General features: G+C 30.8%; 1 long non-coding RNA gene across 1 annotated transcript; it reads left to right on the top strand.

Moving 5' to 3' along the window:
- Positions 1 to 5012: 5012 nt before the first annotated feature.
- LOC140174784 (uncharacterized) lies at positions 5013 to 7374 on the top strand. Its single transcript, XR_011864457.1, has 2 exons — positions 5013 to 6721; positions 7006 to 7374. It is a non-coding gene; the product is annotated as an uncharacterized lncRNA (long non-coding RNA).
- Positions 7375 to 14420: the final 7046 nt, after the last annotated feature.

Below are 14420 nucleotides of genomic sequence, written 5' to 3'. Positions count from 1 at the left end.
AAATTGTGTTAATTAAACTATTAAAACAGCCTTGCACATTCTAAAAATACAAATATGAATTTAATTTTCGTGTAATGTTAGTATAAAAAAATTATTTAAACGTACGTAAATTTGATTCGATGACCATATAATTTTTTTACATATATTATCACTACATTAAAATTAAACTATATATAAATAGTTATTTATTTTTTTCTTTGAACCCTTTTTTAAAAGAGACTTTTACACTTCCCCAAACCTCAAAGAGGGGTAGAAGAATATATTATAGAAATGAATTAAAAAAAAAGGAAAAAAGGAATAGAGAGGTAAGAAAGTGAGAAGCAAAACCCAAGGAGAGTGTCTCCCATTTCAGGCCCAAGGGAGGCCCCTTAAGCGCCGGTGTCCCCGCCAGCTTTTTTCCTTCTTGATGCTTAATCATAATTAATCATAATTAATTGTTTTCTCTCTGTTTCTGCCAAACATAATGCCACACTCTCTCATCTACGTTCCAAGACATATATCCCTATGCTCACATTCTGCACTATGTTTCCATTTTAGCTTATAAATAATATGCATGATATATTAATACAATAATATCATATAGACAAAAAAAAATAATAATTTAAGCCGTCTAAATTTACTTTATTTAACGTTTATTTATTATATAAGGTGGAAATTCAGGTACAGTCGATTTCACGTAAAGATATCTGAGAGCTGTTAGATAATTTGACTAATTTAACTAAATTTTCATCTAACAGCTCTCATATATCAACTTTACGTGAAGTCGACTTCACCTGAACTTTCACCATTATATAATGCATTAGATAAAATTAAAAATAATAAATTTTAGTAATTTTTTACTAAAAAAATTTATTTCTCAAGACTTTTCGATATTAATATGTGTATTTCTTAATTTCTTCTACCTTTGGTATTAAAAATGATTAATAAAAATTAAAAGAAGATAATTTTATTTTTTATATTATAAAAAAATACAAAAATTACTTAAATATTATTTTTCATTAATGTAATATAATCCAATTCAATACAAAAATTTGGTTCAAGAAGATATATATGTATGAATTTAATTTCGACGTATTAATGTAAAACTATTTTACATGTGCATCTAATTACATAATGTTATATTAGTAAAAATAACTATTTTTACAGTTGTGATTGTACAACTATATAAAACATTTTATATTTTCAATGCATCAAAATTAAACTCTATACGCATATCTTATTATAAGAGAAACACAAGAGAGAGATGATCACTAATAATGTGTTGTGTTGAATTGTATGGAAGGTTCTTTAAATTGAAGTTACAAGTTATAACCCTTTAAAAACATGTAACTAGTGATGATGTTGGGATGGATATTAGAAAAGCAAGCATGATTTGTTCATATAAGCCAACTATCTTATTCTCTCTTTATGACTAAAAGCAAGCATGATCTAAAAAAAAGGGGGAGCCCGGGTGAAAAACAATAATTAATGTTAGAAAGATTGTGTTTCTTTCTTTCTTTCTTTGTTTCTTCATGTATGTGTGTGTAGAGAGGGATGGAGATAGAGAATATTTTGAAGTGCATGCGGAAAGAGATAGAGATTTTTATTTGAGTAGAAACAAAGCATGAGGAAACCCTAAAGTAAGTGTTGCTCCCTCTTCACATCATTCCACTCACCTTCTTCACTCTTCACCATCCCGAGGCACAACACCTACCATACTTATATACACATTCTCGTGCTTCTTTTCATTCATTCATTCATTCATTCATTCCCATCACATTCTTCTTCTCTCCCTTAACTCTATACATTTGCTTATATCATTTCATATTCATATCTATCAATATCATCTATATATGTATCTTATTTGAGGCCACCTAAACCCTAGCCAATTAGATTGCATTCACAATTTTGGTACATACACTATATATAAATATATGAATGTTGTGTGGGATGATATATAAAGACAAATTTGGCAAAGGCAAAAAGATCAAAAGAACCAACTAACCCATTCCCCTTTCTTTCTTTCTTTCTTTTGTCTCCATTTCATAGTTTTTGATAGTATGGTGTGTGGAGAACCCACTTTGGTTTGCTTGGAATTTATTATGTGTTTTTGTGCTTCTTTAATTTTTTTGATTTAGGCATGGTGCTATCATAAAAAATATATATAGTCTCTCCATATTAATGCATTAATTGATAGTGACTCCCATGATATCATCCATTGGAGAATTCAAATTGAACACCAAATTAAACCTTATAAGTTATATTCATAGCTTTATTTGATGGCCACCTAATAATTGTCATTAATTAGGTGCATATACCCTTGGGGGACCATATAGGATATTCTATTTAATATTGAAACAACTTTTTATTTCTTTTTGGTTTGGTAGAGAGATGGAGAGCCTAGCTAGCTAGCTAGCCATGATAGCCACTTGAGATTTTCTTTAAGATCCCCCACTTGATAGCTTTCTATGTTGATATATCATGGATCATGCCCCATGTAGGTGAAATGAATTGAATTCATCTACTTTGCTATTGAGAGAGATTAATGACGATGATGATGATGTATGGGAGAAAGAAAGAAAGGAAAGCGATGTTGGTGAGGTTCAATCCGAAGACGGATTTACATGGTATAATCCAGTAAAATACGATCTCAGATTGAGCCGCGCCAATATCACTTTTTCATTTATATCCATATTCATCATCATCATAACATCGATTCTCTCCTCTCACAATATTATTCCCTTCTCATATCCATATGGATATATGTGTATATATCCATCTTGATTAATATTCTATATATACTTATTGCAAACAATTATTTCCTTCTTTGAATCAATCTTGATAGAAGTTCTAGCTGCTGGTGCTAATTGCAAACAAGATCAGGTATATATGTGTTTATATGAATCAATCTCCTTTTTGTTTTTGCAAAGTTTACTATTAGGGTTCAAATAGACATAAGTCATCATCGTCTCTAAATTTTGTTAGAAGGTTAATTAATAGATTATGTGTTGATCAGTCTAATTTCTTTGATTTAGTAATTCAATAACATATTTTAGTTTAAACTTTTAAATATTACTAATTAAAAATGATAAATTCTACTGTGTCTCTAGTTTTTTTTTTTTAACTAGATAGTCATCAAAGATATATATAGACCACCACCATATATACATACATACATATATATATATATATATGTATGTATGTATGTATACACATAACACATTTTTGATGTTGTAAGATTATAAGAGTTCAGCTAGCTACTGTATCATTGAGCAAATCTACTGGAGAAAATAAAGAAAGAAGACTAATTATATATATTTGACTTAGTTGACAAACTGATTATGATGTCATGATTATTAAGGAGATAATTATTAGTGTTATTTTTAATCAAATTTTAGGGTTCATCTAAAGAGATAGATATATATAGTACAATATTAAGCAGTGAAATTCATAATTAGAGGGGTAGGGGTGGAATAATGGTTGATCCTTGATGTTTCTAAGCATTAATAGTTTTCATTTCTCATGATGCATGTGGGATCTATAAGCATGTGATATGCGTTTGAGAGGAACGTAACATAACCTAAGTGTAATTACTATTATTATTATTATTCCGTTCAAACCGATCTTAATGTAAGTCCAAAAGTTAAATGACTTAACCAATTTTATATGTTTAATTAGTAGCTAGGAAATACATATATATACATAGATCCAGCTTGAGTTCATAAAAGATTTTACGTGCATGTATATTTCTCAATTATTTATTTATTCAGTAATAAGTTCATTCAGTTTATTTTGTTAGCTTGCTATGTACATTAATGTTGTGTGTGTTTTTTGAGTTTCTTTTTTTGTTGTAGAAAAATTAAGGGGCTGAGTGGTTCGTCAACTTGTAATTTTATTGTTTTTGTTTCAATTAGAATAAAAACATTGATAGAAATTGATTAAGTCACATTTATGATATATGATGGTGAGATGGTAGTTGTATATATTACTATGAGTAGCTATAGATAGTTCACTGTACAAGACATAATTTCAGATGTACATATTCATTTCTTTACTTTCTCTCTTCATTATAAGACTAAGCATATTTTTCTACCTTTTTTCTCAATTTAAAATACAAAAATCTCATTTGTATACCAAAATATATGTAGATGATTTTAATTATTTTTAATATATATTTTATACTAATAACTAATTTTAATAGTTAATTTTAGTGTACACGTAATATAATTATTTAAATCAAATATATTTTCTAAATTTTGAAGAACATGTATGTGATTTTCAAATAATAGAAACTGTCTTACGTTGAGAGACAATCCGAAGTATAACTTGTCTCTAAATGAATTCTACTTCAATGAGTATAGTATACTTTGTATTCTGGAGAACACTAATCGTATGGAGTACCTAAAAATACGTATTCGGACACTCAAATTAAAAGAAAAAATAAAAATATGGTATATCTAAATTTTGTTAGTCAAAGTATTTGTTTTAGAATAGCTTCTATATATGGTATATCTAAATTTTGTTCATAGAATTTAAAAATAAAAGAACTAATTCTACTTTGTTCTATTTCTATTTTCAGACAAATTAAGTACAATTTTTATAAGCATTAAAATTTTTTCCTTGTTTTAATTAGAGCTTACAGAATATTCTAAGGTTTTTTTTTTTTTTTTTGAAGTGCTTATCTGAACTATAAATCACCGATTGTCAAGTTGTTATACTAAGACAAATAAAATATAAAAATAAAACTATATTCTTAAATCAATGATATCCTAAATGAAATGGACTTATAATCTCTTATATATATGGATATTAGGATATAAATATAGGTAATCTTTAACCGCTATAATTGTGACTTCACCTATGTACACAAGTTGAGATGGCTAACTATTTTTTTTTTTTTTTTGTTATGTTTTGTAATTGATTGATTAATAATATAGCTAACTGAATTAGAATGGACTAACTATAGTTTAATTCTCTAGAATCACAAATACAGCAAGTGTGTATATATATAGAGTGTGTAATTAGAAATAGTTGGCTGATGAACCATTTCATTTTTATTTGTATCTTTTTTTTCTTGTAATGAGAATTGATTGCAGAAATTTCTCTCTTTCAATTCACTCCGAATTATTTCCTTGTTTCTTCAATTATTTCGACCACTTTTAATATGGTGCGGTGAGCGTAGAAATGAGAATCAAGATCGAGAAATTCGAATAATCAAGAGAACAGGTTGATCTCATCATTGAATTCACGATTCAAGGTTCTGTGATCCCTAATTTTTTGGATCTCATCTCTCTTCTCATCTTCTTTCTTATTCCCTTTTCTCCTCTTCACAAATTTCTAATTTCTTGGACCTAATTCCTCGTCTCATCTTCTCATCTTCATTCCTCTTCTCCCAAACTCACACGATAGAGCTTGATAAGAACTTGCTCACTTCACCAACTCTACTTCAAGGTCGAAGTGACAGTTCTGATCAACGAGATTGTGGAGAAGAAGATCTGAATCTTTAGCAATCAAATCCATCGATAATTCGCATCATCAAGATTTAAGTTCAATTTACGTTTGCTCATGAAATCAAACCTTCACAACCATAGATTTGCAAACTATTGCAAATCTTATGAATCAGATCAACACTATGCTGGCACAATCAGCGAGAAACAACATTGTTTCTCTTAATGATCCCAATGAACCATATTACTTACATCCTGATGAGAGTCCGGGAACGCCGTTAATCTCTATCCTGTTGAGCTTCAACAACTATCACAGTTGAAAAAGAGCAATTATGAGAGCACTCAAGTCCAAGAATAAAGAAAAAATTCGTAGATGGAACAATTGTGAGACCAGCTCCTGATGATGCTCTAAGCAAGGCGTAGAATCGATGCAACAATTATGTGTTTTCTTGGATTAATTTGGCATTGACTCCAGAATTTGCACAAAGCATGATGTGGCACAATGTTGCGTCTAAACTATGACAAGACCTCAAGCGCCGGTACTGCCAAGGAGATGTCTTCAAGATCGTTGAACTTGACGATGAACTCTCATCAATCAAACAAGGAGACCTCACAGTCACTGCATATTTCACTAAATTGAAGATATTCTAGGAAGAGCTCGATAATCTCAGGCCAATTCCTCAGTGTGTAGGGTGTGATACAAGCAATTGTGTGTGTGGACTGGCAAAAGTTAGAAAGTACCAAGAAAAAGCATATGTAGTGAGATTCTTGAAAGGATTGAATGAAGCATACTCAAATGCAAGGTCACAAATCATAATGATGACTCCATTTCCTAAGATTGATCAAGATTTTTCGATGATGCTCCAACAAGAGAGGCAGCTACATTCACTTGAACCAATAAATGATAGCAAGACACTAATTAGTGCTTCAAACAACCTTGCATATCCGAATAGAGATAGAGGAAGAGGTAGAACGTCCATAAGAAGCCAAGGAAGAGACAAAGACACCATAAAACAGTGCTCTTTCTGTGGTAAACTTGGACACCTCATAGATACATGCTACAAGAAGCATGGAATGCCTCCCCACCTCAAACAAGGGCATCAAAGCTTGATCAACAATGTGATTGTTGAAGAGAATAATGAAACAACCAGCAACACTCAAGGAGGGGCCAGTAAGGACGAGTTCGAATTCACTTTAGAGCAAAAATGTGTACTGATATCCCTACTATAGTAACAACCAGATCTGCAACATACAACACCAAACAAATCAAGTAATTACACTTCCATCCAACCAAGGTATAGTCTATGTGATGTCTGTGAATGTCTTTAAATCCAACTCCTGGGTGATAGACTCAGGAGCAACAGATTATATTTCTTTTTCTCTACAGGCATATCATTCATATTATCAAATCATACCCATAACTGTCAAATTACCTGATGGCACTCACACGTCTATATCTATTGTAGGAACCATAATTTTCTCAAAGCAATTTCTTTTATACAATGTTTTGTTTATTCCATAATTTAAGTTCAACCTCATATCTATGTCAAAATTAGTTAAATTTCTTCACTATGAATAGGTATTTGATGATATGTGTTGTAAGATTCAAGATTGCTCTTCGCAAAAGATGATTGGTCGAGATGAGTAAAGAAAGGGCTCTATGCTTTTAAAGATCTGACCCCAATTGATCTACTCAGTGCAACAACAACAAAGATTTTAAGCACACACAACACCAACACACTAAACATACATGAATTAGGCACAATATGACATCATAGGCTAGGGCATTTACCTAAGAATAGAATTGATGTAATGAAAAAATCATACTCATTCATAGATAATTCTGTTTGTAATAATCCATATGACTCATGCCATTTTTCAAAACAAAAAAGATTACCATTTGGATATAGTTTGTCCAATGCAATTTTTTTTATTTAATTCACTTAGATATTTGGGGACCGATAAGTCATGTATCCACTGTTGGACATAAGTATTTTCTCACAGTTGTTGATGACAAGAGTAGATACACATGGTTATTTTTCATGTGAAAGCAAAATCTGAAGTGGCAGATTTGATTAAAACTTTTACAAAACTAGTCCAAACCCAATTTCACAAATTCATTAAAAAAAAGTCTGATCAGACGATGGACTAGAATTTAAAATACCACAGTTTTATTCAACCATGAGTATCATACACCAAATAAGTTGTGTTACTTATCCTTAACAAACTGGTATTGTTGAGAGAAAGCATCAACACATTCTTGGTGTCACTCGGGCACTTATATTCCAAGCCAATATACTTAAGTATTATTGAAATTATGCTGCTGCACATTCCATTCACATCATAAACAAACTCCCAAATCCAATTTTAAAGGAAAAATTCTCATATCAAATCCTATTTGATAAATTGCCTTGCATTGAATATTTTCAAATAGTCGGATGTCTTGCATATGTTGCTACACTTTCTATAAATAGAAAGAAATTAGATCATAGAGTAAGAAATTGTATTTTTTAGATCACAAAGATGGAGTAAAAGGATATATCATGTATGACCTCCAAATCAGAGAATTATTCATCTATAAAGATGTTCATTTCTATAAAACCATTTTTCTTTCAAAACACAATCTAATATACAGAATGTTGTTCCCACATTAGTTCTCAATCATTCACAACATGCATTTATTGATCCATTTGAATTCACTATTGAAAATGAGCAAATTTCACCCTTTTTATAACAAAATACTGTTCAAAGTAATACACAGCCACTAGTACACATACAACATGCACCACCAACATCAACACATGATATAGATCATGCATCTCATGCACCAAACACTAAATCTCCAACTGTATCACAACATACACGACATACACAAACACCAACTACTGTTGCTATTCCTACTAGGAGATTAACTTGGAAAAGAAAACTTTTCTCCTATTTTAAAAATTTTCACTTCTCACTAATGCACAAGAATTCAGCCCCTCAATCCTCTTTGAGACAGTGCAAATATCCATTGTCCAGTGTCATTTCTTATGACTCCCCATCAAATCCACAAAAGAACCTCTCTTTAGCTTTGTCAACTTTAGTTGAACCAGCCAAAAACTTATGCAGAAGCCGTTACATATCCCTGTTGGCAGCAAGCTATCAGTGCAGAATTAGAAGTTTTAAAGCAGAATAATACCTGACTCCTTACTATTCTATCTAAGGAGAAGAAAGCTATATGGTGCAAGTGGGTGTTCAAAACAAAATTGAAAGCTGATGGCACAGTTAAACGGTATAAAAAGTAAGGTTGGTTGCTAAGGGCTTCACACAAGTGCCTTGGCAAAATTATTTTGACACATTCTGCCCCGTCGTGAAGATGAACACCCTCAAAATACTTTTGGCCATCGCTGCTGCTAGATCTTGGATTGTCCATCAACTTAATGTCAACACAGCATTCCTTCATGGTGATCTCCCTGAAGACGTTTACATGTGAGTCTCACCTGGTCTCCATGTCTCTTATCCAACTTTGGTTTACAAGCTCGCATGCTCTCTTTATGGCCTCAAACAGGCCAGTCGCCAGTGGCATACCAAATTGGCCTCCACTCTCACTGCTTATGGCTACTCTCATCCAGACACGATGACTATCTCTTTACCAAAAGAACAAATGATTCTTTTACCGCTATATTAGTCTATGTTGATGACCTTGTACTAGCTGACAAAAACATGGATGAAATTAGGTCTGTTAAACAGTACCTCCACAACCTATTTCAGATTAAAGACATTGGTGAATTGAAATACTTTCTAGGCATTGAATTTGCAAGAAGCAGGGAGGAAATTACTATGTATCAACAGAAGTATTGTCTAGAACTTCTAGAGGACTATGGAATGCTCGCGGCAAAGGGGGTCACGACACCTATGGACTACTCAACACAATTGTCCAAGTCAACGGGCACACCACTTAAAGACCACACTGAATATAGAAGATTGATAGGAAGATGACTCTACTTAGCCAATACAAGGCTAGAGATAAGCTACGCTGTCGGAAAGCTCAGCCAATTTCTTGAATGCCCCCACCGATAAACACTTTGATATAGGATTGAGAGTATTGAGCTACTTGAAGCTAGCACCAGCTCAAGGACTGCTCTTCTCCTCAAAATTAGACCTTGAAGTGACAGGGTACTCAGACAGCGATTGGGCAGCATGCCCAGACTCTCGAAGCTCAGTTTTAGGTTTCTGTTTTTTCTTAGGCACAAGCCTTATCACTTGAAAGAGCAAGAAGCAAAGTATGGTATAATTCGCTCTTCAGCAGAGGCAGAATATTGTACCTTAGCAGCAGCCACTTGTGAAGCTCAATGGATAACCTTCATCATAAAAGAACTAAAATTGACACTGACAAAATCTATAACAATATATTGTGATAACTAGACAATTCTACACATTGTTGCAAATTCTGTTTTTCATGAAAGAAAAAAACACATAAAAATAGATTGCTAATATGCAAGATAAATCAAAGAAAAATGTAACAAAGTTGTTACCTATTCGAACTACAGAACAAACTGTAGATATATTTACAAAAGTTTTGAGTCCAAAACTGTTTGCAGCCTGTCATGACAAGTTACAGCTTTTAAATATTTACGCGCCTAAAATTTAAAGGAGAGTGTGACTTGACCCATGTGCACAAACTGAGATGACTAATCATTTTTCTTTTTTTTTTCTATTATATTTTATAATTAACTGATTAATAATATAACTAACTAAATTAAAATGGGCTAACTGTAATTTAATTCTCTATAATCACAACTACAGCAACAGCAAATGTATATATATATATAGAGTGTATGTGATCGAGAATAATTGGTTGATCAATCACACTTTCATCTTTATCTACATCTTCGCTTCTTTATAATAAAAATTGATTGCATAAATTTTTCTATCTTAATTCACTCTGAGTCACTTTCTTATTTTTTCAATCATCTCCACCATTTTCAACAATAATAATAAACAATGAAATTAAGAATATATATATATATATATATTAGAATTAAAGATATATAGTTAGTTGTAATTACCTAAAGCTTTTAGCTAGTAACAAGAAGGGAGAGTGATTACTGATTAGAGAGTGCAGATCTAGAGATCTGTGTCTCACTCAATTTTCTTTTCGAATATTATTGGGAGAGTGATTACTGATTAGAGAGTGCAGATTTAGAGATCTGTGTCTCACTCAATTTTCTTTTTAAAAATAGAATAATAGTAATAATAAAAAAAATAATACTCTAAATAGGTTCTCAAGAAATTTACCATCAGACAGTTTTATTTTCTACAAAATTTAACTAAGATTTCGACTCTGAGGTTCTCAGATATATTCCAGATACGTTCCCAAAACCGTTTGATCCGGTTAAAATGGTGACGTGTCAGGTTAACTGTGACATGTCACCTTTAGGACATTTTGGTCTCCATTCACGCTAGACAAAACGATGTCGTATTGGAACCAGGGACAAAACGACGTCGTTTTAGGGAGGACAAATTCGTCCCCACTTAGACAGAGAATGCGAACGGCGCCGTTTTCATGTGGGGGACCTATTTGTCTTATAATAGTATCTTAGAAGACCTATTTGACCTATAATTCGTGATGTTAAAAGAAGTTATATTTACTTCAACGCAAACCTTAAAAACACATTGACATTGGTCTGTTCATTTATCAAAATGGTAACATAAACCTGAGAACCCAAACATGTTAACCACACAAATATTTGGCTTCAATGGCAACACAAACCAAATCAAGTCAATAGAAGGTTTATTTTCTTCAACACAAACTAAACGAAACCATTCTAAACAACATAACGCCTTCTTTCTCCAACATAACAAAAGGTGGTAAGATAACTAATACAACAACTTTCACGCTAATTTTTAGAAGCATCATTTCTTGAAAGACTGGTTCAACTCTCGTGTTGGAATGAATTTGAACAACTTAGATACCGTGCCACTGGTTGCAGCTGATATTATCTCAACACTAACACTCCCCGAATTCTTGGCCCTAATTACTGTCTCCTTTGGATGTGTAAAATTTTAACAATACTGTTTATTCCAAGCTCAGCTTTCTTTTAGACATCTAATGGAGACAGTAATTAGGACCAAGAATTCGGGGAGTGTTAGTGCTGAGACTATATTAGCTGCAACCAGTGGCACAGTATCTAAGTTGTTCAAATTCATTCCAACACGAGGGTTGAACCAGTCTTTCAAAAAATGATACTTCTAAGAATTAGCATAAAAGTTGTTGTCTTAGTTATGTTACCACCTTTTGTTATGTTGGAGGAAGAAGACGTTATGTTGTTTAGAATGGTTTCGTTTAGTTTGTGTTGAAGAAAATAAACCTTCTATTGACTTTATTTGGTTTGTGTTGCTATTGAAGCCAAATATTTGTGTGGTTAACATGTTTGGGTTCTCAGGTTTATGTTACCATTTTGATAAATGAACAGACCAATGTCAATGTGTTTTTAAGGTTTGCATTGAAGTAAATATAACTTTTTTTAACATCATGAATTATAGGTCAAATAGGTCCCCTAAGATACTATTATAAGACAAATAGGTCCCCCACATGAAAACGGCTCCGTTTGCATTCTCTGTCTAAGTGGGGATGAATTTGTCCTCCCCAAAACGACGTCGTTTTATCCCTAGTTCCAATACTATGTCGTTTTGTCCAGCGTGGATGGGGACCAAAATGTCCTAAAGGTGATATGTCACAGTTAATCTGACATGTCACCATTTCAACCGGATCAAACGGTTTTGGGAACGTATCTGGGGGATATCTGAGAACTTCAGGGTTAAAATCTTAGTTAAATTTTATAAGAGACAAAACTGTCTGATGGTAAATTTTCTGGAGACCTATTTGGAGTATTATTCTAAAAAAAACATGCCCTAAAATTCAATGGTTGACATCGTGTTGCACGTACGCAGGGTTAAATATAAATATAAATATAATTATCTAACAACTCTTCTCTGACCGAGTGGATTTAAATTTTTTATTAATGCTCTATCCACTCTACTAATTAAATGCAAACAGCAAAAGAGATAATCAGATATCACGTATTTATTAGCACAAAGCTTTGAGCGGCCAATTTATTCACCAGATATTTTAATTAAGAGTAATTCGATGGAGATAATAATTTAAAATTATTTTATTTAATTTAATATATATAACATTTAAAATTATATATTTATTATATTTAATATTATATATTTATTTTTAAATATAAAATAAGATAACTTTAGGTTAATTTAGAATTTTAGATTAATTTTTATTATCTCTTAAATATTTTTGTTTTAATTAATTTGTAGTATGTAATTATTAATTATTGCATACCATCACTTTTTAGTTGTAGTTCATTTAAGGATAAACTACAAAAAATACATCTAAATTATTTTGATATTAATAAAAATATTTTTAAATTTTATTATTGATAAAATGTCTTAAATTATTTAAAAATGTGGTAAAAATGTCCTCATTCTTTTTGTTAATATAGAATATCTCAGTTCACAAGGTGTATTTTTTACAAATTTTTAAATTATTTGAGAGTATTTTTATTGATAACAAAATTTGAGATATTTTTGTCAATAATAAAATAATTCGAGTATATTTTTTGTAGTTTACCCTTCATTTAATATCTATTCCAGAATATATAATTTACTATCTATGTATTATAATTACATATTTATTATATCTAATATTACACAATTATTCTAACAGTAATTAAAAAAAAAACTAAATACAAAATAAAATAACTTTGAGTTACTTTTCATTAGTTTTTAAATATTTTATATGGGTAAACTACCAAAAATACACCCGAATAATTTTATCGCTAACAAAAATACATTCAAATTTTGTTATCGGCAAAAATGGCTTCATAATTTAAAAGGTGACAAAAATGCCCAACATTAAATATGTATCCTCAAAAAATATTTTAGAGATTGAATTTTGATATGCTTTTTTGCAAGTATAATTAGAAAAATGAGATATTTTTATCCTTAAAATTTAGTGATTTTTTGCTAAGTATGTATTTTTTTGTGTTTTTTTTGTCAACAACTAATAATATTTTGAAAAAAATAAAAAAAGATATAAAGATCAATTTTTTATCTCCTTTTTTGTGTGAATTTTTTAAACAGTTATCTAAATATTTTTATTAAATTTTAGATCAAATGTATAAACAGTTTGTCAAATACAAAAGTTTTTGTCAGTTACAAAAAATAATATTCTTTTTGGACATTTTTATCATATTTTAAAATTATTTAAGGATATTTTTGTCGATAATAATTTTTTTGTGCATTTTTATCAACAACAAAATTATTCGAATATATTTTTAGTAATTTACCCGTTTTTTATATATAAAAAATGCCCAAGTTCCGTTTTTTATATATAAAAAATACTCAAGTTCTGATGCTAAGAAACTTGAAACAAGTGATGTGAGGTGAGGTTGGGAAAAATTAAAAACATGATTAGTACTAACTGCGGCGTAATTTTCCATAATTGACGCTAATAACCAAATTCTATGTAACCAACTAATTACCAGAAGGTGAACCTTTCTTGTGTTAAAAAAAAAAAAAAAGAGAATAAGTTAAAGCAAGAAAAATAAACAAAAAGAATAAGCTAAAGCACTAAAGCAAAGTGAGGTTCTTTTTTCCAATTCAATTTGTCACTTGAAAACAGATGTTTATAGAATGCAGTCCACAGACAACAAATTATGCTACGCGTAAAAGCATTTATGCTCTTTGCATTGATATATATATTTATCACCAAGCATATATGCTAATTTGGTTCAATTTTATTCAACATTAACCACATAAGAATATAAGATGCTAATGCTATTTTTTGGGGTCATAAAAGCCTGCAACGTGTACATAAATATATGTACACAACTTCACATCACTTAACAGAATATTGTGAGTTCAACTCTTTTCAGTGCCTTTCATTCTTCTATCTATTTATCTAAAATTATTGTTATTAATGACACTAAAGAA

Source organism: Arachis hypogaea, chromosome 1 (genome assembly GCF_003086295.3).
Source record: "Arachis hypogaea cultivar Tifrunner chromosome 1, arahy.Tifrunner.gnm2.J5K5, whole genome shotgun sequence".
NCBI classification, from domain to species: Eukaryota; Viridiplantae; Streptophyta; class Magnoliopsida; order Fabales; family Fabaceae; genus Arachis; species Arachis hypogaea.
Note: the sequence above shows the minus strand (reverse complement) of the source record. Positions and strands in the feature narration are given on the sequence as shown.